At 38.1% G+C, this 24,896-nt stretch overlaps 1 protein-coding gene across 26 annotated transcripts in view; it reads right to left on the bottom strand.

The window, feature by feature from the left end:
- The window catches only part of FHIT (fragile histidine triad diadenosine triphosphatase), a 1,535,374-nt gene that overhangs the window by 528,942 nt on the left and 981,536 nt on the right, over nt 1–24,896 (bottom strand). The window lies entirely within an intron of this gene.

Genomic DNA, 24,896 nt, shown 5'->3' with positions numbered 1-24,896 from the left:
TTTTAGTTAGTTTTGTTCTTAACTGGTATTTATTATTTTTGACTTCCTTTGTTTGCTAGGTCAATCTATCGTACTTTATTTTTGTTGGACTGTTTTGACTTTGCTCATGGGTGTATACATATGTGTGTATATTCCATTATTTTAATTATTATTTGCCTGATTTTGTAACTGCCAATTGTCTGGGATTCATCTTAGGTTTCTCATTTTTGGATATTTGTTTCAATCTCACTTAATGCCATAGCAAACCACTTGTGGAATCTTCGTTCCTGACCAGAGATCAAGCCCTGAGCCTTTGGAGTGGGAGCACTGACTCCAAGACCCTAGAGTATCAGAGAACTAACCCCAGGGAGTATCAAATAGTGAGAACTCACATAAAGGAAACCACTAGAATACAAGACCTGGCATCACCAGTAGCAACCTGTGCAGGACACCTCATCTAAACAACAAACAACAAAAATACAAACCCAATTATCAGCTGACAGGATTACCACATCTCTTAGCCTTGCCCATCAGAGGAAAAACAAGCAAGCAAGAAAGCAAGCAAACAAACAAACAAAAACTCAGCACAAATCTCACCCTGTATGAAGCTTACACAAACCACTGGACCAACCTTAGGTGGGCAGAAACCAAAAGGAAGAAAGAATTCAACACTGAAACCTGGAAAAAGGAAACCTCAAATGCAATAAGATTAAAAAAAAAAAAAAAAAAGGAAGATAAATACTACACAAATGAAGAAACAAAATCAAAAAGGAAACCTCAAACACAATAAGATTTAAAAAAAAGGAAGAGATAAGGTGTCCATATGTGTGTGGATTTATCTCTGGGCTTTCTATTTTGTTCCATTGATCTATATTTCTGTCTTTGTGCCAGTACCATACTGTCTTGATAACTGTGGCTTTGTAGTAGAGCCTGAAGTCAGGTAGGTTGATTCCTCCAGTTTCATTCTTCTTTCTCAAGATAGCTTTGGCTATTCGAGGTTTTCCGTATTTCCATACAAATTGTGAAATTATTTGTTCTAGCTCCGTGAAGAATACCGTTGGTAGCTTGATAGGGATTGCATTGAATCTATAAATTGCTTTGGGTAGTGTACTCATTTTCACTATATTGATTCTTCCAATCCATGAACATGGTGTATTTCTCCATCTATTAGTGTCCTCTTTGATTTCTTTCACCAGTGTTTTATAGTTTTCTATATATAGGTCTTTCAAGAATATACAATGGATCAAAGACAATCTCTTTAACAAGTGGTGCTGGGAAATCTGGTCAACCACTTGTAAAAGAATGAAACTAGAACACTTTCTAACACCATACACAAAAATAAACTCAAAATGGATTAAAGATCTAAATGTAAGACCAGAAACTATAAAACTCCTAGAGGAGAACATAGGCAAAACACTCTCTGACATACATCACAGCAGGATCCTCTATGACCCACCTCCCAGAATATTGGAAATAAAAGCAAAAATAAACAAATGGGACCTAATTAAACTTAAAAGCTTCTGCACATCAAAGGAAACTATTAGCAAGGTGAAAAGGCAGCCTTCAGAATGGGAGAAAATAATAGCAAATGAAGCAACTGACAAACAACTAATCTCAAAAATATACAAGCAACTCCTGCACCTCAACTCCAGAAAAATAAATGACCCAATCAAAAAATGGGCCAAAGAACTAAATAGACATTTCTCCAAAGAAGACATACAGATGGCTAACAAACACATGAAAAGATGCTCAACATCACTCATTATCAGAGAAATGCAAATCAAAACCACTATGAGGTACCATTTCACACCAGTCAGAATGGCTGCGATCCAAAAGTCTACAAGCAATAAATGCTGGAGAGGGTGTGGAGAAAAGGGAACCCTCTTACACTGTTGGTGGGAATGCAAACTAGTACAGCCACTATGGAGAACAGTGTGGAGATTCCTTAAAAAACTGGAAATGGAACTGCCTTATGATCCAGCAATCCCACTGCTGGGCATACACACTGAGGAAACCAGAAGGGAAAGAGACACATGTACCCCAATGTTCATCGCAGCACTGTTTATAATAGCCAGGCCATGGAAGCAACCTAGATGTCCATCAGCAGATGAATGGATAAGAAAGCTGTGGTACATATACACAATGGAGTATTACTCAGCCATTAAAAAGAATACATGTGAATCAGTTCTAATGAGGTGGATGAAACTGGAGCCTATTATACAGAGTGAAGTAAGCCAGAAAGAAAAACACCAATACAGTATACTAACGCATATATATGGAATTTAGAAAGATGGTAACAATAACCCTGTGTACGAGACAGCAAAAGAGACACTGATGTATGGAACAGTCTTATGGACTCTGTGGGAGAGGGAGAGGGTGGAAAGATTTGGGAGAATGGCATTGAAACATGTATAATATCATGTATGAAACGAATTGCCAGTCCAGGTTCGATGCACGATACTGGATGCTTGGGGCTGGTGCACTGGGATGGCCCAGAGGGATGGTATGGGGAGGGAGGAGGGAGGAGGGTTCAGGATGGGGAACACATGTATACCTGTGGCGGATTCATTTAGATATTTGGCAAAACTAATACAATATTGTAAAGTTTAAAAATAAAATAAAATAAAAAAAAAAGGAAGATAAATACTACACAAATGAAGAAACAAAATCAATACACAGAAATCACTTACATTTCTATATACTAACAATAAAAATCAGAAAGAGAAATTAAGGAATCAATCCCATTCACCAGGGCAACAAAAAGAACTAAATATCTAGGAATAAACTTATTTAAAGAAATGGCAACCCACTCCAGTGTTCTTGCCTGGAGAATCCCAGGGATGGGGGAGCCTGGTGGGCTGCCATCTATGGGGTCGCACAGAGTCGGACACAACTGAAGCAACTTAGCAGTAGCAGCAGAAAGGAGACAAAAGAACTGTACACAGAAAATTATAAGACACTAATGAAATAAATCAAAGATGACTTAAAAGGAGAGATTATTCCATGTTCCTGGGTAGGAAGAATCAATATTGTGAAAATGACTATACTACCAAATGCAATCTACAGATTCAATGTGATCCCTATCAAATTACCAATGGCATTTTTCACAGAACTAGAACAAAAAAATTTCACAACTTATATGGAAACACAAAAGACCCTGAATAGACAAAGCAGTCTTGGGAAAGAAGAATGGAGCTGGAGGAATCAACTTTCCTGACTTCAGATTATACTACAAAGCTACAGTCATCAAGACAGTATGGCACTGGCACAAAAACAGAAATACAGACCAATGGAACAAGATAAAAAGCCCAAAAATAAACCCATGCACCAATGGGTACCTTATTTTTGACAAAGGAGGCAAGAATATACAATGGGGCAAAGATCACCTCTTCAATAAATGGTGCTGGGAAAACTGGACAGCTCCATGTAAAAGAATGAAATTAGGGCACTTCCTAAAACCATACACAAATAAAACTCAAAATGGATTAAAGACCTAAATGTAAGACCAGAAACTATAAAACTCTTAGAGGAAAACATAGGCAGAACACTCACTGACATAAATCAAAGCAAGATCCTTTATGACCCACCTCCTAGAGTAATGGAAATAAAAACAAAGTAAACAAGTGGGACCTCAATTAAACTTAAAAGCTTTTGCACAGCAAAGGAAACTATAAGCAAGGTGAAAAGACAACCTGCAGAATAGGAGAAAATAATAGCAAATGAAACAATGGACAAAGGATTAATTTCTGAAATATAGAAGCAGTTCGGAAATGTAAATTGATACAGCCACTATGGAAGACGGTATACAGATTCCTTAAAAAACTAGGAATGAATCCACCATATGACCCAGCAACCCCACTCCTAGGCATATACCCTGAGGAAACCAAAATTGAAAGAGACACATGTATCCCATTGTTCATTGCAGCACTATCTACAATAGTTAGAACATGGAAGCAACCTAGATGTCCATCGACAGATGAGTGGATAAAGACGTTCTGGTACATCTACACAATGGAATATTACTCAGCCATAAAAGGCAGGCATTTGAGTCACTTCTTATGAGGTGGATGGACCTAGAACCTATTATACAGAGTGAAGTGAGTCAGAGAATGATAAATATCATATTCTAACACATATATTGGAGAAGGCAATGGCAACCCACTCCAGTACTCTTGCCTGGAAAATCCCATGGATTGAGGAGCCTGGTAGGCTGCCGTCTATGGGGTCACTAAGAGTCGGACATGACTGAGTGACTTCACTTTCACTTTTCACATTCATGCACTGGAGGAAGAAATGGCAACCCACTCCAGTGTTCTTGCCTGGAGAATCCCAGGGCTGGGGGAGCCTGGTGGGCTGCCGTCTATGGGGTCGCACAGAGTCGGACACGACTGAAGTGACTTAGCAGCAGCAGCAGCAACACATGTATAAGCAATCTATAAAATGGTACTGAAGAACTTATTTACAGGGCAGCAATGGAGAAATAGACATAGAGAAGAGACTTATGGACATGGGGAGGGGGAAGAGAGGGTGAGATGTATGGAAAGAGTAACATAGAAACTTACATTACCATACGTAAAATAGATAGCCAATGGGAATTTGCTCTATGGCTCAGGAAACTCAAACAGGGGCTCTGTATCAACCTAGAGGGGTGGGATAGGGAGGAGATGGGAGGGAGGTTTTAAAGGGAGGGGATATATGTATACCTATGGCTGATTCATGTTGAGGTTTGACAGAAAACAACAAATTCTATAAAATAATCATCCTTCAATAAAAAAATTAATTAAAAAAAGCATATGATGCTAGGAAAAAAATGGATCTACTCACAAAAAATAAAGGACACTGGAAATTGAAAAAAAAAAGAGTCAGACATGACTGAGTGACTAACCCTGTCATTTTCACACTTTCAAATCTTTCCTACAACCTTAGATGCTATTATCATCAGCTCTAGTACATGGACCTTGCCCCAAGTCATACAGTTAAGTGAGAACAAGAATTGGGATTTGATTATTACTGTTGTACTAATGAGTATGCATATATATAAAGAAACCTCCTTTTCTATCCTGCTTATAATCAAAGGTAAGAGCTAACCCGATCCAGTCTTGATTTTCTCCAAATACTCATTCCAGCAGCTTCAAAGACTCTCCTGAAGCTTCACTGTAACTAGCAATCTCTGATTTTACTATAGTTTGAAAGTGAAGTCATGTCCGACTCTTTGTGACCCCATGGACTGTAGCCTACCAGGTTCCTCTGTCCATGGGATTTTCCAGGCAAGAGTACTGGAGGGGGTTGCCATTTCCTTCTCAAGGGGATCTTCCTGACCCAGGGATCGAACCCAGGTCTCCTGCATTGTAGGAAGATGCTTCACTGTCTGAGCCACCAGGGAAGAATACTGTAATTTAACCAATGCCAAATGAAATGATTTAGAGCTTAAGAGAATTTCTTTACCTATGATCTAGCCACCCACTTCTCTGTGCTACACACACACACACACACAAAGCAAAACACTAATTTTCCCATTACATCTGGTTTCCTCTTCAGGTTTTTAATCACTCCTGAAGATTTTTCTTTTTTTTTTTGACAACGCTGAGTTCCTGTCTATTCACCATCCTTTCTGAAGGCATTCAATATCAAATACTAATGTTTCTCAGCCTTCAGACTATAAGAAAGCTATACTGTGAAACCTTTGCTTCCTTAATAGTCCAATTCTTTGTTCAATATCTATTTCATTTGTTTTGTAGCATATACTGTAAATAACTAGAGTTGAGAGTCTCCAGTAATTGAAAGAAAATGTTATCCAAGGTCAATGTATTTATGTAAAACAGAAGGCAGTTTGTATTCCTGAAATGAACACAGTTATTTCTCTTGACATCTTCCTGATTAAAATAGTAAACTCTGTATAGAATAAGGAAGCTCGAAAGTAGTCAAAAATTTTTACATAAAGTATCACTTAAAAATACGTAATCAGATAAGAGGGCTTCCAGATTACAGAACAGCACTTTTTATTTTCTCTGTTGAAATGTCAGTGTAAGTGATACCTCTGTATCCCGTAGTGAGTCTCCAAAAACACAAACTATGCGTTCTCCTGTGAGTTTTTTTTTTTTTTTAATCCCCCTTTCACTTCATTTCTTCTTGTCCTCACCCAGAGGCTAATGAAACTGGGATTTCAGGTGCCTCACTTTAAGGCCCCCTCCGAGACTCTGTATCTAATTGACTGGTTTTAATTTTGTATGCTTTATGCTATGGAGCATTCTAAAAATTGTGTAAGCCTCAGGTCCTACCAAGCCTGCATTTGCCTCATCTAAATTCTAAATATTTCAGTGAACTTACAGGTACTGAATGTATTTATCTATTCATACGTTCTTTTCCCTGGAACTGCATCCAGCGAAAGCCCTTTGGTGGGACACATGGGCATTAGGTACCTTGGCTACGAAAGCTTATGTCAACAGGAAATTGTCAAAGTATTACAAGTCAGAATAGGTGGTAAACATGAAATTTTGATCTAAATGTGTAGCAATGGGTGATTACATTAAAAATAAGCTAATGGTACAGATGGACCTATTCTGCAGGGCAGGGATAGAGAGACAAATGTAAGGAACAGAACTATGGATGGGGTGAACTGGGAGACTAGGACTGACTTACATACACTGCCATGTGTACAACAGATAGCTAATGGGAACTTGCTATAAAGCACAGGGAGCTCATGCTAATGACCTAGCTGATGACCTAGAGGCGTAGGACAGGGATGAGGCGGGGGAGGCCCCTCAGGGAGGGGATGCATGTATACATCCAGCTGGTTCATGCTGTTCTACAGCATAAAATAACACAACATTGTAAAACAACTGTATTTCAGTTAAAAAAACATAAGGTAAATTTGTGTTAAAAACCAAGTGGATGCTTCTGTTCCTAATTGGGCCGCTATAATTTAAAAACAACCCAGAAATGGGGGGATTTCATATAAAAATCCAAACATCAAGCTTCTTTCAAAAAATTAGAAGATCTGACAGAACTGGACAAAATTATGCTTTGGCCTGAACGTGTTTCCTATCCACTAGTCTTCACTCATTTCTATTGCCTGGGTCTCATTTGCCACCCTCAAGTGATATGAAAAATATCCAAGAGACACTATTAAGGGAAAAAAAATTCAGCTGACAGTATAGCATTCATCGTATACTTCCACTTTCATTTTAAATGACATACAAGATAAAGTTTAAGATTAATGCAAACAATAAGTGTTTCTATGGTATGCAAGTTTTAACAATCAGGGTGAAAAGTAGAGATACAATTTTAGATTTTTTTTTTTTAATAAAAAACATTTCTTACCACATTTAAATACAACTCCAGTATCAACTGCTATGCTGATGATTTAGCCAGGAGGAGGAGGAGGCAATAGTATATGCTCACATCCAGGGACTGGGGCACCAAAAATTTATTTTCCGGGCCAGAGCACAGATGGAAGAAGCACAGATTAAGCATTTAGAGTTGGCACTTTCTTCACAGCATTATGAGAAAAGAAAAACCACAATAGATGCCATTTCTGTCTAGCTGCCTCCAAACCTTTCTGGATCCCAAATAACATCCAATTAACCGATACCACTAGAGCAACTTGCGTGGATGGTTTTAATATATATTCACAGCGTGTGTCATTATGGCTCCTGGCTGCTATTAAAAGAGTGGGCTAGCAACATGAATTAACAATAAGACATGTGGTGTATTATGGCTCCATAATGCCTAAAGCATTTAGCCAATGTCCTTATTATTCTTAATGCACCGTCACAGCTCCCGAGAATAATGTAACTGTGAATTCAACTGGTCCCAAATGATAAATGGAAAGTAAAATATTTTGTAAGTGTATTTTTGAGTAACCACTCTACCCACCTCTCTTCCTTTCTCATCCACTAACTCATTGTTTGTTACCATCAACAGACAGGTCCGTTTTCTAAATCTTTTTTGCCTTGTTTTGGACAAACAGAAGAATTTTTTTTTTAATATAGTTGCTTTACAATGTGTTATTTCCACCGTACAGCAAAATGAATCAGCTGTACACATGCATATATCCCCTCTTCACATTCCTTTCCAATATAGTCATTCACCTCTCACGTAGCTTGTGCCATTTCTCAGTACCACATATACCGATTATTTACTCATTTGTTTACACATATTTTTTACTCACATCTCACTGCTAATCAACAATACTTGTAAAACAGTAGGTTTTCTGGGAACTATCAATACACATATATATGTGTGTGTGTGCATAAATTTTTTTCCCAAACTACATTACAGTTAACCTTTGGCTATTAAGATACACACATTCATGTTCACATAGTTAGTTTTTCATCCAAAAGGATCTTTTCCTTGAGGAAACAGTTCATTACAAAAGAAGCGAGACCCTCCTCCTGGGATTCAAGTTCCCTTCAGGCAGACATAACCCAGCAGAGTTCCTTGGGGAGAGCTGATGTTCACTAAGCACTAGCTCTGTGGCAGGCCCTGGGCAAGCACTTTATTGAAATGCCCCATTTGAGGAGGTACTTACCCGTTTTGCAGAAGATTAGGTATGAAGAGCTTAAGTATTTGCTCAAGGTCATTGTTATGGACAGAATGTCTGCACCCCCTCCTAAATCCATATGTTGAAGCCTTAACCCTCAACGGGATGGTACTTAGAAATGGGGCCAAGAGGCCATAATCAGATTAGGTCATGGTGCCCTCACGATGGGATCTGCATTCTCATCACAAGAAGAGAAGAGCAGAGTGCTCACTCTCTGCCATGTGAGGACATAGCAAGAAGGTGTCCATCTGCAAACCAGGAAGACAGGCCTCACCAGAAGCCACAATGCCGATCTCAGGATGTCCGGCCTCCAGAATTGTGAGAAATAAATGTCTGTCACTAAGTCACCCAACCCATAGTATTTTATTATAGCAGCCCAAGCTAAGACAGTCACATAGCTAGGAAACAGCAGAAGTAGGGTTCAGTCAGGTGTGTCAGGCACTGGAATCTGCTCTCTTAGCTCTGTATTATACAGCATCTATGCAGTGCATAATCAATCCGTGCTTTGTTTCATAATAGAAACACATCTTTCCTGAGGTACTAATGGGAGAGTTTTCATTTACTAATGTAAAAGCTACACACACAGCTGACTTCCCTTCACGACTTCTAAGCAACAAGCTTATTGCGACTCTACAAACTCAGCCCTCTTTTCACTATTCAATGATTTTAAGTGTCACTAATCTAATCACTGTGTTTTATACTATTAGACTTTTATTTTCATAATTACTGGCTGCCAAGGGCTTCTTCCAAAGCCCCCTGCTAAGTCTCCAACCAGATAGAGGTACATATCACTTTCTTAGCACCACTGGGAATTCTCTGAGAAATGACTGAACCTTTGGATCTCAGTACCTAGGAAAGACCTCTGGTTTCTTACCATCTCAGCAGCCCTTGGAGGAAGGCAGACCTCTCCACAGCTGAACTGCCTGCCCCCAAATCTCCTCTTCTCGCTCTCAAATATCTTGGTGTTCCAGTGGTTAAGACTCCATGCTTCCAAGGGGGTGTGGGTTCCAACTGGTCAGTGAACTAGGATCTCACAATGCCACTCAGGATGGTCAATAAATAAATATAAAAATCAAAGTCCAGTTCTATACCTGTGCTTTGTCACCTTTTATCCTGATGCTTGCATGGCTGGCAAAACAACATGGTAAGCTTAGTAGCTTTTTTTTTTTTTTAGCTTTTATTTTCAGAACATTATATTTACTCATAAAAATATTATAAAAATGTACAATTTTTCCTTTTACAAAATGTTTCATAAAGCGTGTGTGTGTGTGTGTATATGTGTTCAGTCATGTTCAACTCTTTTGAGACCCAAGGACGGTAACCTGCCAGGCTCCTCTATCCATGGGATTTCCCAGGCAAGAATACTAGAGTTGGTTGCCATTTCCTTCTCCAGGTGGTTATGCTCTGTAGCTACAGGTAAGAAGACTTTGAAAAAATGAGAAACAGAGCCCAGGCTGGAAGGAAGCAAGAAAGGGAAACAACAGTTGTGACCAGAGCCTAGAAATAACGGAGGGAGGAGCAGTCAGGAAGGGGACTCGGGAGGGTGTGTATGCCTCTAGGGATCAGAATGAGCAGTAGTAATCATGCTGCAGTCCTTTTTCCCTGAAAAATGCTGGCTTCTTCTGCAGACACTCAGGTCTCAGCTCCTGTCTAGTACTGTTCTGGCCCTCCATGCGAATGTGAGCCTTTCTCTTCTTCAGCCAGGACATCTATCTATCTAATGTGGTAATTGAATCAGATCTAATTTGAAGAAAAATCAAAAGTCCTCTCAATGCATTCACAAAAGAAAGCAGTTTATCTCAATAAACTAGCAGTTAGGAGGATGAGAAAATGTCCAAGAGCTCAGAGGTACGCAGCAAATCAAAATCCTTCCCATTCATGGGAAGGAATAAAGCCAAAACAAGCTTTCTTCTCTGACTAAACCATATAACATAACACATAATAAAGAAAAGGGTCGGAGCAGTGAGCTGCGACCATCCGTGATGTGGTGGGATTCCCAAACACTGCCCACCAATTTCACAAAACTACACAGGCACCAGAAAATGACATTTACCCAGAGTCTAAATAAAATGAACATATTTGGCTGTTTCATATGCTATTGGATTTTTTTTTTTTTTGGCATACATTTCAAAACTCAAATACCTTAACTCTGCCTGTAAGTGAGACAGGGGTCCCCACAGAACCACCCACCCATCCCTGAAAATATTTTCATTACCCAAGTCTGAGTAAGTGAGGAAATGAAAGTGTCCTGACTCTTGCCAGGTAGATAGTTTAATTCAGGAGTCTTACATTTTCATTATTTGAATTTTCCCTTGAAATGTGAGGGCTGTCTGCAAATTTTGTGGCATCCGTTTTTCAACCGGCCTCTGTTCAGTGATTCCCTGGGAGAAGGAAGAATGTGACCTAAGTGAACTAATGTCGGGATCCTGCTTTCATATTTACAGTATTTATCCCCAACTGGGTTAACTATTGATCCTTATTCAAAAATATTCTTACAAAGCTCTTGAATAAAACAAGTATTATAGAGCAATTAGTTCTCTGAGTTGGGGCCAGTCACTTATGGTCTCTGGGCTTAATTTATCTCGTGTTGAGAATGAAGGAAGTTGACTCCCCACATGGCTTCCAACTTCAAGAGTCTAGACAATGCTGAACTAACACTGGTTTTCTGCTGCTTTTGCTTTCTTTAGTTAGTTTTCTTTGTTCTGCCTCTTCTTTTTTTTTTTTAATATTTATTACTTATTTGGCTGCCTTATATCTTAGTTGCAGCATGCATGAAATTTAGTTGAGACCTGTAGCATCTAGTTTCCTGACCAGGGATGGAAACTGGGCCCCCTACATTGAGAGTACACAATCTTAGCCATTCAACTACCAGGGAAGTCCCTTTGCCTCCTCTTCTTGACCATTTTTTTAAAAACAAAATGGAAATTGTTTTACAAATCATTTACTGAGTTTTAAGAACTATGATAATGGTGGAGATGGTTACAAGAGACAGCGCTCCCAATTTTTGTTGTTGTTGTTGTTAATCATTTTTTTAATATTATAAATTCATTCTCTATAGCTCTTGACTTAAACCACAAAGAGATGGCAATATCACTCCAGGCTGTGTTTCACAGTGGCAATAACAACAATCAGAGTACAAACTGTTCATTTTCAAATGCCCACCATGTGGCAGACCTTTACTGCTTACTGACTTCCTACTACGTCCCAGGATCTTGGGGATACAGCCCTCAAGAGGGCCAGAGCCTGTGATGGTAGAGAAAGGACCGTGCCTAGGAGATTAAGGAAATGAAGGAATAGGTGAGTTGGTAAGAATCCAAAAGTAGGGTTTTTTGCTATATGATTAAGAACCTTAAGAACTCCAAGTGGACTTATCCACCAGAAGACCAGAAAAATGAGGCTCAGAAAAAAAAAAAAAAAAAAAAAAAATCTAGTAGATGAACTTACGAGAATTTCTATAAAAAGAATTAGGCACAACCAGACACTAACCTGAACTCAAAACACTGTATTTTACTTTGATTTCAAAACTCATTGTCCAACACTTTAGCCAGTAGTCAAATGTGGCTATTTAAATTTAAATCAATTAAAATCAAATAATACTAACATTTTTCTTCGCAGTTCGTGAGGCACATTTCAAGTTGCATGTTAGCTGCATGTGACTAGTGGCTGCCATTCTGGACAGCACAGGTAATAGGAAACATCCATTGTGGCAGAAAGCCCTGTTGGACAGTGCTGACTTAAAATATAAAATGGCATCATCAAAAGCCAAATATTAAGGGGAAATATAATATTTTATTTAATATCCTAAAAATGGGTACTGGAATCCACACAAATATCTAGAAATAAAACTGTTCGCCTTTATCACTGTAAAATGATAGTATAATTTAATACTCTTAATAATGTCAGATTATATTACTCTGCTGCAAATGTAGGATTTTTTTTCTTATTAAATTGCTTTCCTAGACTCTGTCTTATCACAGAAAAGAAAATGCAAGTAGCCTAAGACAAACAGGTAATGAGCATGCAAGCTCACTGCATTTGTGTTTTGAAAGACAACTTAACTGGTCTTGCAAGGAAAAGTTCAGTTCATAAAGGGAAATTCAATTTCTCTGGTCCCTGAGTTAATAGTCTTGTGAGAATAATGCCTTTTTGTCCAAAAGAATTCTAAAACTGTTTTGATAACCATTCTATTTTCAGTAGATACAGCCACAGACACTGCACAGAAATAATCTTAGGAGATAGGGTCAAGTATGCTAATGAAGGCCCTCTCCCATCTTTCCTCTGAGCCATTGTCCTCTGAAATTTGGGAGGAAAGAGTTTTCTACTTACTGCCTTACTGTGAGGTAATAAAAAATACACCCACACCTTCACATACAACCAGGTTATTTACCCATAATATTAGTTCTATCATCTAGTTTTATTTAAATTTTATATAATTATAGCCAGTATACATATAACTTCAATGAATTTTTACAATCTGAGCACTTCCATATAATCAACACTCAGAATCAGAAACAGAATATATCAGCACCCCAAAGCCCACCTCATAGAGCCTTCTAGAGACCACTCCCTCAAGGGCTATCAATATCTTGACTTCCAACACCACTGATGGATTCTGATCATTTTCATATCTTATATGCATGGCGTTCCTTTGTGTCTAGCTTCTGTCACTCGACAAGTGACAAGATTTTTCAGATGGAATTCAAATTTCTAATCATTTGATTTTAAATTATGGGGCTTCCCAGGTGGTGTTAGTGGTAAAGAATCTGCCTGCCAATGTAAGAGATGTAAGAGATGTGGGTTCGATCCCTAAGAAATGACAACTCGCTCCAGTATTCTTGCCTAGGAAATCCCATGGGCACAGGAGCCCAGCGGGCTACAGTCCATTGGGCCACAAAGATCTCAGACATGACTGAGTGATTGAGCACAGCAATCCTGGAGTGGGCCTGATTTAGTTAAACAGAAGGCCTCAAAAGCAAGGTGAGGCTTCCAAGAGAAAGGAGAAGAAAAAGGAGGAGGTGGGGAGAGACTTCTTCTGAAATAAATAATAATGAGCAATGATCATACATTAATTTACACTTGGTAATTATAGATGGTAAACCAATTCAAAGACCAGTGTCTTCAGAGCATTTTTTTAGTGGGAACTAACAGGAGAAATAGTGGGGATCATAGTTATTAAGGTTTCCAGTTTGTTTTCTTTCCCGCAAACCAGTTCTGATGTCCTATATTCTTGTATACTGTCCCTATAAGTAAACTCTCAATTTTCAAATCCTTGGTTTCGATTTCAGGTTCACAAAGTAAGGTCACCATATTTGTGGTACGCTGGCGGAAGGAAGTGTTACTGGACAGCCAGACGTCTCAGACTTGTTATTATCTTTCAAAGCAGTCACTGTGGAAAGCTTTACTTGAGTGGACCTGAATACATTTCAAGTAAAGCTCTAAGTTTGTTTTCTTGTTTGTTTCGTTTTGTTTTTAAGAACACAAACTAGTTCCTCCATTATCATATTCCCCTTAACATATATCCTAGAGCAGGATTAAAGATACCATTCATCTTTTCTATTTCTGTTTTAAGGCTGATATAAACATCATTTTCCATCATCAGAGGTGAAATTAAGGCCAAAACAAAAATTTTAACTTCCCCTTCCACAACTGTTCCTTCTCAAGTCTTCTCCAATTCAATTGTTTTTCTTCCCCCCGTCACTCCATGACTGAAGCCACAATTATAGGAAAGACCAGCAAGTGGGTTTTCCCTCCAAACATGTTCCAAAACTGGCCACTTCTCTTCGTCTCCATCATCACACCCTTACTCAGGCTACACTGATGCCGAACACAGAGAGTCAAGGTGATCTCCCAGCTCCTACTAAGCTCTGATACCTACAAGGTAGGAGCTCTTTTTTAAACTGGAAATTAGGTGCTGTAACTCCTCTGCTTAAAGTCTCAACTGAGACTAGACATTTGATGACACTAAAGAATTACTAAAAAGTTACAGATGTGATTATGGAACTGTGGCTATGTTTTTAAAAAGAGTTTCTATGTTTCAGAGATATATACTGAAATATTCATGAACAAAAGGACAGGTTGCTAGCTCCAAATTATATGATGGGGTTGGGGAAAGAGCATAGATAAAACAAAATTGGCCATGAGTTGCTAATTATTGAAGCTGCGTAATGGGTACATAGGGAGTCGTTTTATTTTCCATTTTCATGTATGTTTGAAATTTTTGTAATAAAAAGTTTAAAAATCTCCATCAGCTCTTGAATGCACTTAGAGTAAAATTGCAAGAGCTTATCTTGATCCAAAAGGCCTCTTATGATCTCATTCTTGCTCACCACTCTCAGATCGCTTCCAGTACCAGCTCTGCCCAGAAACTACCATAAAGAGCTATAAGAGTTATCCCTGTGCCTTAATCATACTGAACGTTTGGACACTTCAAGGCCTCGAAGGAGTTCTTCCATCAGTCAGGAGGGCTCCTCCCCAGATGTTCTCACGGATGGCGACTTCAGGTGGCATCATCCTTCTGCAGAACCTTCTCTCATCGTTTAAAGTCATCTTCCCTCCTTGCCCTCTCCCACCCACCTGCTCCACTCCCCTTTCCCTGTTGTCGTTCAGTCACTAAATCATGTCTGACTCTGCAACCCCATAGACATTAGCCCGCCAGGCTCCTCTGTCCACAGGATTTCCCAGGCAAGACTACAGGGGTGGGTTGCCATTTCCTACTTCAGGGGATCTTCTCAACCCAGGGATCAAACTCACGTCAGGTGGCAACCCACTCCAGTATTGCTACATGGGAAATCCCAGGGACAGAGGAACCTGGAAGGCTACAGTTCATGGGGTTACAAGAGTCGGATGTGACTTAGCAACTAAACCACCACCACAATGAATAATTAAATGCTTATGTATACTCCTATAATTAATTAATAGTTAATATTTTCAAGTTACCCTTGGATTACATACAGTATATCCATTCACATACATACACAGTATTATTCCAACACCAAATATCTGATGATTACTGGTTAATATAGAAATGACAGTTGGCAACTGCTACACTTTCAGCAAAAGATTTTGCTAAATGTATTGTTGCCAGACTTCAGACTTTAAAATTAATTTTTAAGATTCTTAGCTGGTGTTAAACCATGTCAGCATAATAAGTACGTTTTGATTTTCTTTCAGATGTCCCTGAAAAATTGATTTAAAAAATTTTTCCCAGTGACCTACAAGGCTGCGAAGAAGAGAGAATTCTTCTTAATCTCAAAGATCCAAGCTAAGCTCAACGTCTCTGGCCATTGTGCGGGTGGCACCTTCTGTGTCCACCTCTTTATGCATCTCTGAAAGAGCATGAATGTATTAGCGATGGAACACCGACGGGTAGGTTTTTAACTGTCTTTAAATGAACCAACTTACAAAACAGAAAAAGAATCACAGATGTAGAAAACAAACTTATGGTCACAAGGGGGAAAGGGAAGGGAGGGATCAGCTGGGAGATTGAGACTGATACATATACACTGCCATGTGTAAAACAGATAACTTATAAGAATCTACCATATAGCCTAGGGAACTCTAATCAAAACTCTGTAATGGCCTTTATGGGAAAATAATCTAAAAAAGAGCGGATAGTTACACAATTGAATCACTTTGCTGTGTAGCAGAAACACAACATTGTAAATCAACTATATTCCAATAAAAAGGTATTTAAAAAATACATACAATGCCACTGACAGAACATTTAAAGCAAACTGGCTTTCTATCTGGTAAATCTTAATGAGGCAGGAACAGTAACAAAAGGAAGACCTAGCTTCCCAAATCCACCCATTTCTTTAAAACCAGATAAGTCTAAATCCTAATCATTTGGTGACCAGCAAAGGCCATTCCCCACCTTCTTCTCTGTCAAAGCAATTAAAATGTCACATATTTCAATCTTCAAATAAGTGGCAAGACAGTTCTATGTTAAGGACTTTGTAAATGTATATACTATGAACTATTTTTTTGGGTAAACAGTTAAAATTCTACCCTGGCCAGTGTTTTAAAAAGAACCCACAGTTATACTGTTCATTTAAGAAATTTGACCAAATATTACAGACAAAAATCTATACAGAGGAAACAAACTAACTTTCATATCACTCAAATAGCTCTATTAAGAAAATTTTAAGAGTTATGTTTTTTAGTGCTAACTAAAATGAACAGAAAAATGCTTTGTAAAATGTTGAAAAGCATGAAATGAAAGGTTTCACTATATACAAATATGTATATTTCACTATATGTATGTTATGCTGGAACCCTGAAGCTACCGCCTACACAAAAAGGTACTTTAAAGATTACTTGAATGTGTTTTCTGAAAATATGAACTGATCCATTCATTTTTAAAACCCTTAATGTAGTAGTACTCTTACTTTGCCTGACAGATGACAAGGCTCAGGAAAGGGAAAGATCAGAGTTGCAGGAACAACAACAAAAAAGGTTGGCACCGAACCCATTTCCCCTTCATGCCAACACTTTTTCTCCCTTATCATACAACAAAGCAACAGGAAAAGTATTGAATATGAAAAGCAAAGAGATTCCACATGACTGAACCTTGGCAGGTACAAATGCATTAGTAATGGAGCTGACTCCTGTGACCTTTTCAATTATGATAATCCCTCAAAGAAAATTAAAACCATTTTCTAAAACATCATCCAAGGAGTTCCACAGATAATTGAAGAAAACATTTAGGAACATCCCTGACATTTTTCTAAGTATGTACGTACTTAACACATGTCTGTTCTCACTCTATATAGCCTCTCCAGGCATGATTATTTGTGAGCAAAATGTCAAACTTAATTTGAAAAACATTTTTTTAAAATCTGTATTTCCAGAGTTTTTAACCTTCGTTTTCCTATTATATATATATTTGTGTTTTGAAATGGGAAGATCTCAAGAGAGGAGGGAGGTTGGGGAATGAGTGAAATGGGTGAGGGAAGTTTAGATGTACAAACTTCCAGTTACAACATAAATAATTCATAGTGCTGAAATGCACAGCATGGCAAACACAGTCAGTGGTAATGTAACATCTGTGTATGGTAAGAGACGGTAGCTAGATTTATCACAGTGATCATTCTGTAATGCATAGAAACACCAACTCACTGAGTTGTGTACCAGAAACTAATATAGTGTTGTAAGTCAACTATACTTCAAAAATCAAACTCTTAGTAAAAGAAATCAGATTTGTGGTTACCAGAGATGAAGAGCTGGGGGGAAGGAAGAATCACAGGAAGCTGATCAAAAGGTACAGACTTCCAGTTATAAGATAAATAAGGAACAGGGATGCAATGCATGACATGAAAAATAGAGTCAGCACCCTTGTGGGTTATATATAAAAAATACTAAGAAAGTAAATGTTAAAGAGTTTTAATCACAAGGGAAAAATAAATTTCTTTTCTATAATTTTTTTTTATTTTTTAATCTACATGAGATGATGAATGCTCACTACTAAGGTTATTGTGCTAAGTGTGTGTGTGTGTGTGAAAGTGGCTCAGTCGTGCCTGACTCTCTGAGATACCATGGATGGCAGCCCACCAGGCTTCTCTATCCATGGGATTTTCTAGCTAAGTATTTTATGAAATATGCAGGTCAAATCATTATACTGTACATCTCAAACATACAAAACATTAGTCACTCAGTTGTGTCCAACTCTTTGCAACCCCATGGGCTGTACGGTGCCAGGCTCCTCTGTCCATGGAATTCTCCAGGCAAGAATATTGGAGTGGATTGCCATTCCCTTCTCCAGGGGATCTTCCTGACTCAGGGATCGAACCTGAGTCTCCTGCATTGCAGGCGGATTCTTTACCATCTGAGCCACTAGGGAAGCCCAACACTGCTGTATGTCAATTATATCTCAAGCAAAACTAGAAGGAAAAACTATTTAAGACACTGTTATATAGCATCCTAAAGCTAAAAGTGTTTGCAGATAAAGCATTTTATAGACAAATTATCATTAAAAATACACAGAAAATGGAAGCAGTGCATCTGAACATGGTGTTTTTCTTTTTTTAACCTTTTCTGATATTTTTCTAATTAAAATGAACATTTAAATATAAAATATTATGGTTTTTAAAAGGGTGACTATATTTACTCTTTTGGACATGAATTTGCGCAAACTCCGGGAGATAGTGAAGGACAGGGAAGCCTGGCATGCTACAGTCAATGGGGATGCAATCAGTCAGACACAACTTAGTGACTGAACAACAACAATGTACTCTTTTCTGCTTCATGAGAATTTGAAAGTCAGTTAAGCAATTAATACTTCATTTAAAATGTATCCTTTTGTTTGGGATATGACAAACATGTAAAGTGGCTTTCCAGTCCCTAGAATGTTCAACAACTTTCTAGTCAGCAAAAATATTGCCAAAGCATAGCAACATGTATAGATTTAAATTTAAATAAGGTTTAAAGAAAAATAAGCCACCAAGCTTGACCTAGTTCAATTTCCACTGAGTAAGTAGACTGAATATTTAAGGAAATCAAAGATCACTTCATTGCTGGACTGAATAAACTGACTTCACGTGAGTGCTCAGAAGAGAAGCCACATCTATAGACATAATATTCAAGAAACCGAAGCCTCAGTTCTTCACTCAGCTCTCCTCCTTTATTGGCCTTACGGAAATTAGCTGAGCATTCGACCAATGGGAGCCGCCATTTCTCATGAACTGAATGGGAATGCTGGCATATGCTATCATATGGATCAGTCCAAAAAGGTTTTGAAAATCATATAATATTATGGAAACAAGCACATGGTGTTAACATTACTAGTTCTGGTTTATACTCAGTATCAGCAACACTGATCTAACACAGCAGGTCAGAGACAAGTCACCCTACACTGGAAACTGTAAAATGGATTCTGATCAACAGAAGCCATTCTACTGTTTTCTGAACCTTCCAAGAGAAATTGAGAGCCTTCACTGGAGAGAATTTTAAAATATATATATATTGTCTCAAATTTATATTTCTGTTGCTGATACCTATTAAGAACCAGGACTGTGAAAGTGTTAGTCACTCATTCGTGTCCAACTCTTTGCCACCCCATGGACTGTAGCCCACCAGGCTCCTCTGTCCATGAATTCTCCAGGCAAGAATACTGGAGTGGGTTGCCATTCCCTTCTCCAAGGGATCTTCCTGACACAGGGACCAAAGCTAGGTCTTCTGCACAGCAGGCAGATAGCTTTAAGCTGCAGTTGGCAAGTTTAAAACAAACAAATGAACCAACCAACAAAAAAATGACTACTAACTCAGCCTTTTAAATTCTACCATCAGAACAGAAGGTCAGTCTAAAGCACACGCTACAAAGGATGCAGAAAAACTAACGATGCCTTCAGTTTCAGGATTAAGACCCCTCATTTCAATAGGTGTATGTTCTGTTTTTAGAACTGTTGCATAATGAGAAAAACCACCATCGGAGCACAAATGACTACCTCGTAAAAGAGTACTTAGCCTTGGTCCAAGAATAATTTCATTTTTATCTAATTCAAATACCACAGAACAAAGCACTAGAAAGAAAAGAGATGGCAGAAGCAGAGCACTTCAGCAAGCAGCTGGCCCTGCATGAAGTGAGGTAGGTGGGAAAGGACCGCGTGACCAGAGCTTCTGTGTTGGGGGGGACCAAGAAGGGACCTGGCGGGAAGTAAGAAGATGTTGCCATTGCAATTCGCTTCAAAATCTATCAGCAATGCTCAGACCCAAGACTTATAACTCTTAAATAAACAGTGGGAAATGGAGAAGCAGTAATCTCATTGGGAGAAAAATAATAGTTTACAACTGTTAAAATATACAAGGGTTTCTTCACATAGGACGAGTAAAGGAAATTATTTTAAAATTTGTGGGGACCTCTTACTACAAAGCAGACTACTTGCAAGAATCTAGCTGTACATATTCCTTTATGTGAACTCATCACAGTAAGGACTGTTTGACCACTGAAGCTAGTAAGGCACCTGCAAGACATTTTAGGAAAATGAGCAGGGCGGTAGCCACTTCACCAGAGAAAATTTAAGTACACATTGTCTATGCATTTTGTTTCTTTTCTAAATTCTTTTTGATCATCCCAAAAGGTAATATTAATGAGATTTGCATTCTTTACTAGATACCAAGGAAACAGAGACAATATATCTATTGATAAGACTAGATGTGCCACAAACAAGGAATGCTGCAGAGGGTGTGGAAAGAAGGGGACCTTCCTACACCATTATTTTTTTTTATTTATGCTGAAAATTGAACCTTTTAGGGATTTGAAATACTCTTCCTAACATTTTCCAGTCAAGAGGATAATGAACATGTAAATAAATACATCTATATACATAAGTTTATTATACATCAACCAAGAAGACATTTCTAAATCAATTTCTTGTGTCCCTTCTATAATCTACAGCATTTGCCCTTTCCTCAAAAGTTGAAAGGAAAGGAAAATAATGCATTGCGAGTAAGAGTCAAGAGAAAGAGAGATGGTAGAAAAACAAGTTCTCAAGCGTCAAGTCATCACCTGGAAAGAGTGCTGAGTGGGAATGTAAACTAGAAAGCCACTATAGAGAACAGTATGGAGGTTCCTTAAAAAACTAAAAACAAAGCTACCATAAGACTCTACAATCCCACTCCTGGGCATATATCTACAGAAAACCATGGTCCAAAAGGATATAGGCATCTCAGTGTTAACGGTAGCACTGTTTACAATAGCCAAGACATGGAAGCAATCTAGATGTCCATTGACAGAGGAATGGATTAGGAAGATGTGGTACATATATACAATGGAATATGATTCAACCACTGAAAAGAATAAAATAATACCATTTGCAGTGACATGGGTAGACCTAGAGAGTGTCATACTGAGTGAAGTAAGTCAGACAGAGAAAGAGAAACATCATATGATATCCCTTATATGTGGAATCTAAAAAGAAATTATACAAATGAACTTATGTACAAAACAGAAACAGGCTCACAGACTTGAAGAATGAACTCACGGTTACAAGGAGGGAAGGATGTGGGTAAGGGATAGTTAGGGCCTTTGGGATCAACAGGTACACACTGCTATATTTTAAATGGATAATCAACGAGGACTTACTGTAGAGCACAGGGAACTCTGCTTAATGTTATGTGACAGCCTGGATGGGAGGGGAGTTTGGGGGAGAACGGATACATGTATATGTATGGCTGAGTCGCTCTGCTGTCCACCTGAAATTATCTCAACGTTGTTAATCGGCTGTACTCCAATATAAAATAAAAAGGTAAAGAAAAAAAAAAACTGGATGTGAAGCCCCATGGTAAAGATCACCGGCATTAATTCTCCCCACAAGATCTTCATTACTTTTGTCCAACAATCAGTACACAAACGGCAACACAATAGAACTGCCTATTTACTTGTCAGCTTCTCCCAACAAGCCGCCAACTCCAGGAGATCTGGGTTCTCCACCTACACCCCAGTGTCAGCCCTGTGCCTCATACACAGAGAAAGCTCACACATATGCTAGGAAGTTTTGTTGTTTCAATTATCATCACCTGGGTATTACTTTTTTTTTTAACTACATTTACATCGAAAATCTTGAATTTTTCAGGGATTTCAAAATCTCATCCTAATATTTTCCAGTAAGAAAGATAGTGAACATGTAAATAAATACACTTATTTACATATGTTTATTACACATAGGCCAACAAGATATTTCAATATCAATTTCCTGTGTTCCTTCTAATCTACAGCTTTTGCCTTTTCCACCAAAGTTGAAAGGAAGAGTGAAGCAATGGATTACAAGTGGGAGTCAAGGCAAAGACAGACGGGCGAGAAACAAGTTCTCAAATGTTAGAGAGTCACCTGGAAAGTGTGTTGATCACCTGGGAAATTCTGATTCCATGGACCTATCCCCAGAGAGCTACCCCATAGTCCTAAGCACTGAAAGGGAAGAGATGAGCTACAAGTATCCCTAACTAAATTGTTGTTGTCTGCTAAGTTGTGTCCAACTCTTCTGCAACCCCATGGACTGTAGCCCTCCAAGCTCCTCTGTCCATGGAATTCTCCTGGCAAGAATACTGGAGTGGGTCTCCATTTTCTTCTCCAGATCTTCCTGTCCCAGGGATCAAACCCATACCATCTGCATGGGCAGGCAGATTCTTTACGCCTGAGTCACCTGGGAAGGAGTTAGCTTTTCATGCTTTTGTTTTTAAATTTTAGTTTCAGAACAAAGAGGACTGTTAAAACAGGAAGATGTGGGGCTTACTGTAATTACATTTTATTATTCTCCTGATCACTATCACCTCCGCTAATTTCATAATTCATTATTGTTATTTACTTAAGTTTCCAAAGGATTTTGATACGTTCCTTAGCTTCTAGGTAGAGAAGGAGTTTGCTAACAAACTAATGACTGATCACAATTACCAATGAGGAAAATGGAAATCAGAGTCATAATGTTTATAATCATTAATAACAGAAGCTATGTAAATTACATGTCAAAGGTTACAGCCTCTTTAAAACTGGGGAGTAACTAAAAAATAAGCATATTACACATTGCACATTTTCCTATTTCCCATTTTCTGTCCTCTCTTTTTTCATAATATGCGTAAAAGAGTATTACCAAAAACAAGGGAAACCTTGTAGCATGGTATGAGTAGGTTTTCTCCTATCTGTAGTTGAGAATTTCAAATACAATAGATATTTTACTTACTTTCACAGCACGTTTATTTCAAATCCTACAATGTTTCCTTTTGGTTTGAAAGTCTGTGTTTCACCCTTAAATCATTTCTCAGTACTTACATTCTTTTTCATTTAAAATTTCACAAAATCTATATGAGTGTTTGTTTTTCAGCAAAGTACATATTACTATCAGACATGTCATCAATATCTCTTTAGTTCTCCCTTCTTTATAATGCATTCTTGTTTTTCATCTGAGCATACAGTGCCCTGAAATAGAGACCACATCTTCCAATCTCAAACTGATGGCCTTTTCCCCTTCTCTTTCCTTCTTCCTGCCAGATAAAATGTGGTCATAATGACTGAAAAGTTCTATCAAATATCACTAGTTAGATTATTCCTCTTCCTAGTATAGGCACATGTTCATATATATACATTATATGTGGACATGAACACATACACACAAAAGTACTTCCCCATGCTCCATCTCCTTTTTTCTCAAAATACCAACAGACTGGGAGAAATATTAATCTACTCCCTAAGCTGATAGGCCTTTTCTTAAATCAGTAAGAACATTTTCAAGTGAGCCCATGACACTGAATCAGTTTTTTCAGGCTATCACTATGGATTGTTTGCTTTTTTCTTTTTCTACTTCAAGCCACATATTTGCCACTGTTCAAACAGAAACTGCAAGGTTATCTCTAGGCATCCTTATTTTGCCCACTTGGATGACTACTTGGTTAAGTACCCACAGGACAATGAAAAGAATAATAATTAATGTAATATAATCATTCATTCAATGACTGAACAAAATTGACATGGTCCCTGTACTTAAAAAGCTTACATTCTAATGGAGGGAAAAAGAGATAAGCAAACATATAATAAACTGTCATAACAGAATTAGACATGACTGGCAAATGTCCAACAGCTCCTTGTCATGAGGGAATGAAGGTGAGGTGTGCTACTTAGACTGTGTTTGTAAACACTGTACAGGCTACAATTAAAGTCAGGACTTTCTTTAAGCTCAATAAATGGCTATGCCTTCTGACTAAATTCCACCAGAGGCTCTAAGCTACTAACCTCCTTTAGAAGATTGAAACAACATCTCTTATGTAATCTACAGCATCAGTTCAGTGGCAGAATCTGTTATCTTTAACAGGGAAACATTTATAATCATGAGGAATGATAACTACCTTCTTATACTCTGAATACGTAACATGACTACAGAGGCAGCTGATGCTTTACATTGTTTTACAATATTAGTCAACCACCCAGTTCTATGATAAACTTTTACTTTTTTCCTTTAAGCCAAGAAAGGAGATAAAAAAAAAAAAATCAGTGTGATGTCAACACAGAGTAGATGCACAAGACCAAATGTAGTCTGTAAATAATGTTCTACAAGAGTCCACAGGAAAAGTGGAAATAATTTATTCTAGGAATCCTGACAGTTACCATCATCTAGATTGTGTTGTTTATATTTTTTTTTTAAGGAAAATTTAGATGAGTCTTTCACCATTGCACGTACTTCCACCACTTAAAGAAATTCAATCAAATGCTGAAGTTACGGATACAGGTTTTTGTTAAGTAAAGATATTGAAGGTGGCATTTCTCATCCTAGCACTTCTCAGAAAGTTTAGATGCAGTGATGGACCTACAAGTACAATGTGATATATTTCCAACTGTTCATTCCAATGTTCAATACTTCTACTGTACTTCATAATTCACCCTATAAAACAGCAT

The sequence above is a fragment of the Bubalus bubalis genome, chromosome 21, assembly GCF_019923935.1.
Source record: "Bubalus bubalis isolate 160015118507 breed Murrah chromosome 21, NDDB_SH_1, whole genome shotgun sequence".
NCBI lineage: Eukaryota > Metazoa > Chordata > Mammalia > Artiodactyla > Bovidae > Bubalus > Bubalus bubalis.
The sequence above is the reverse complement of the archived record's forward strand: the minus strand, read 5'-3'. Positions and strand labels throughout refer to the sequence as shown.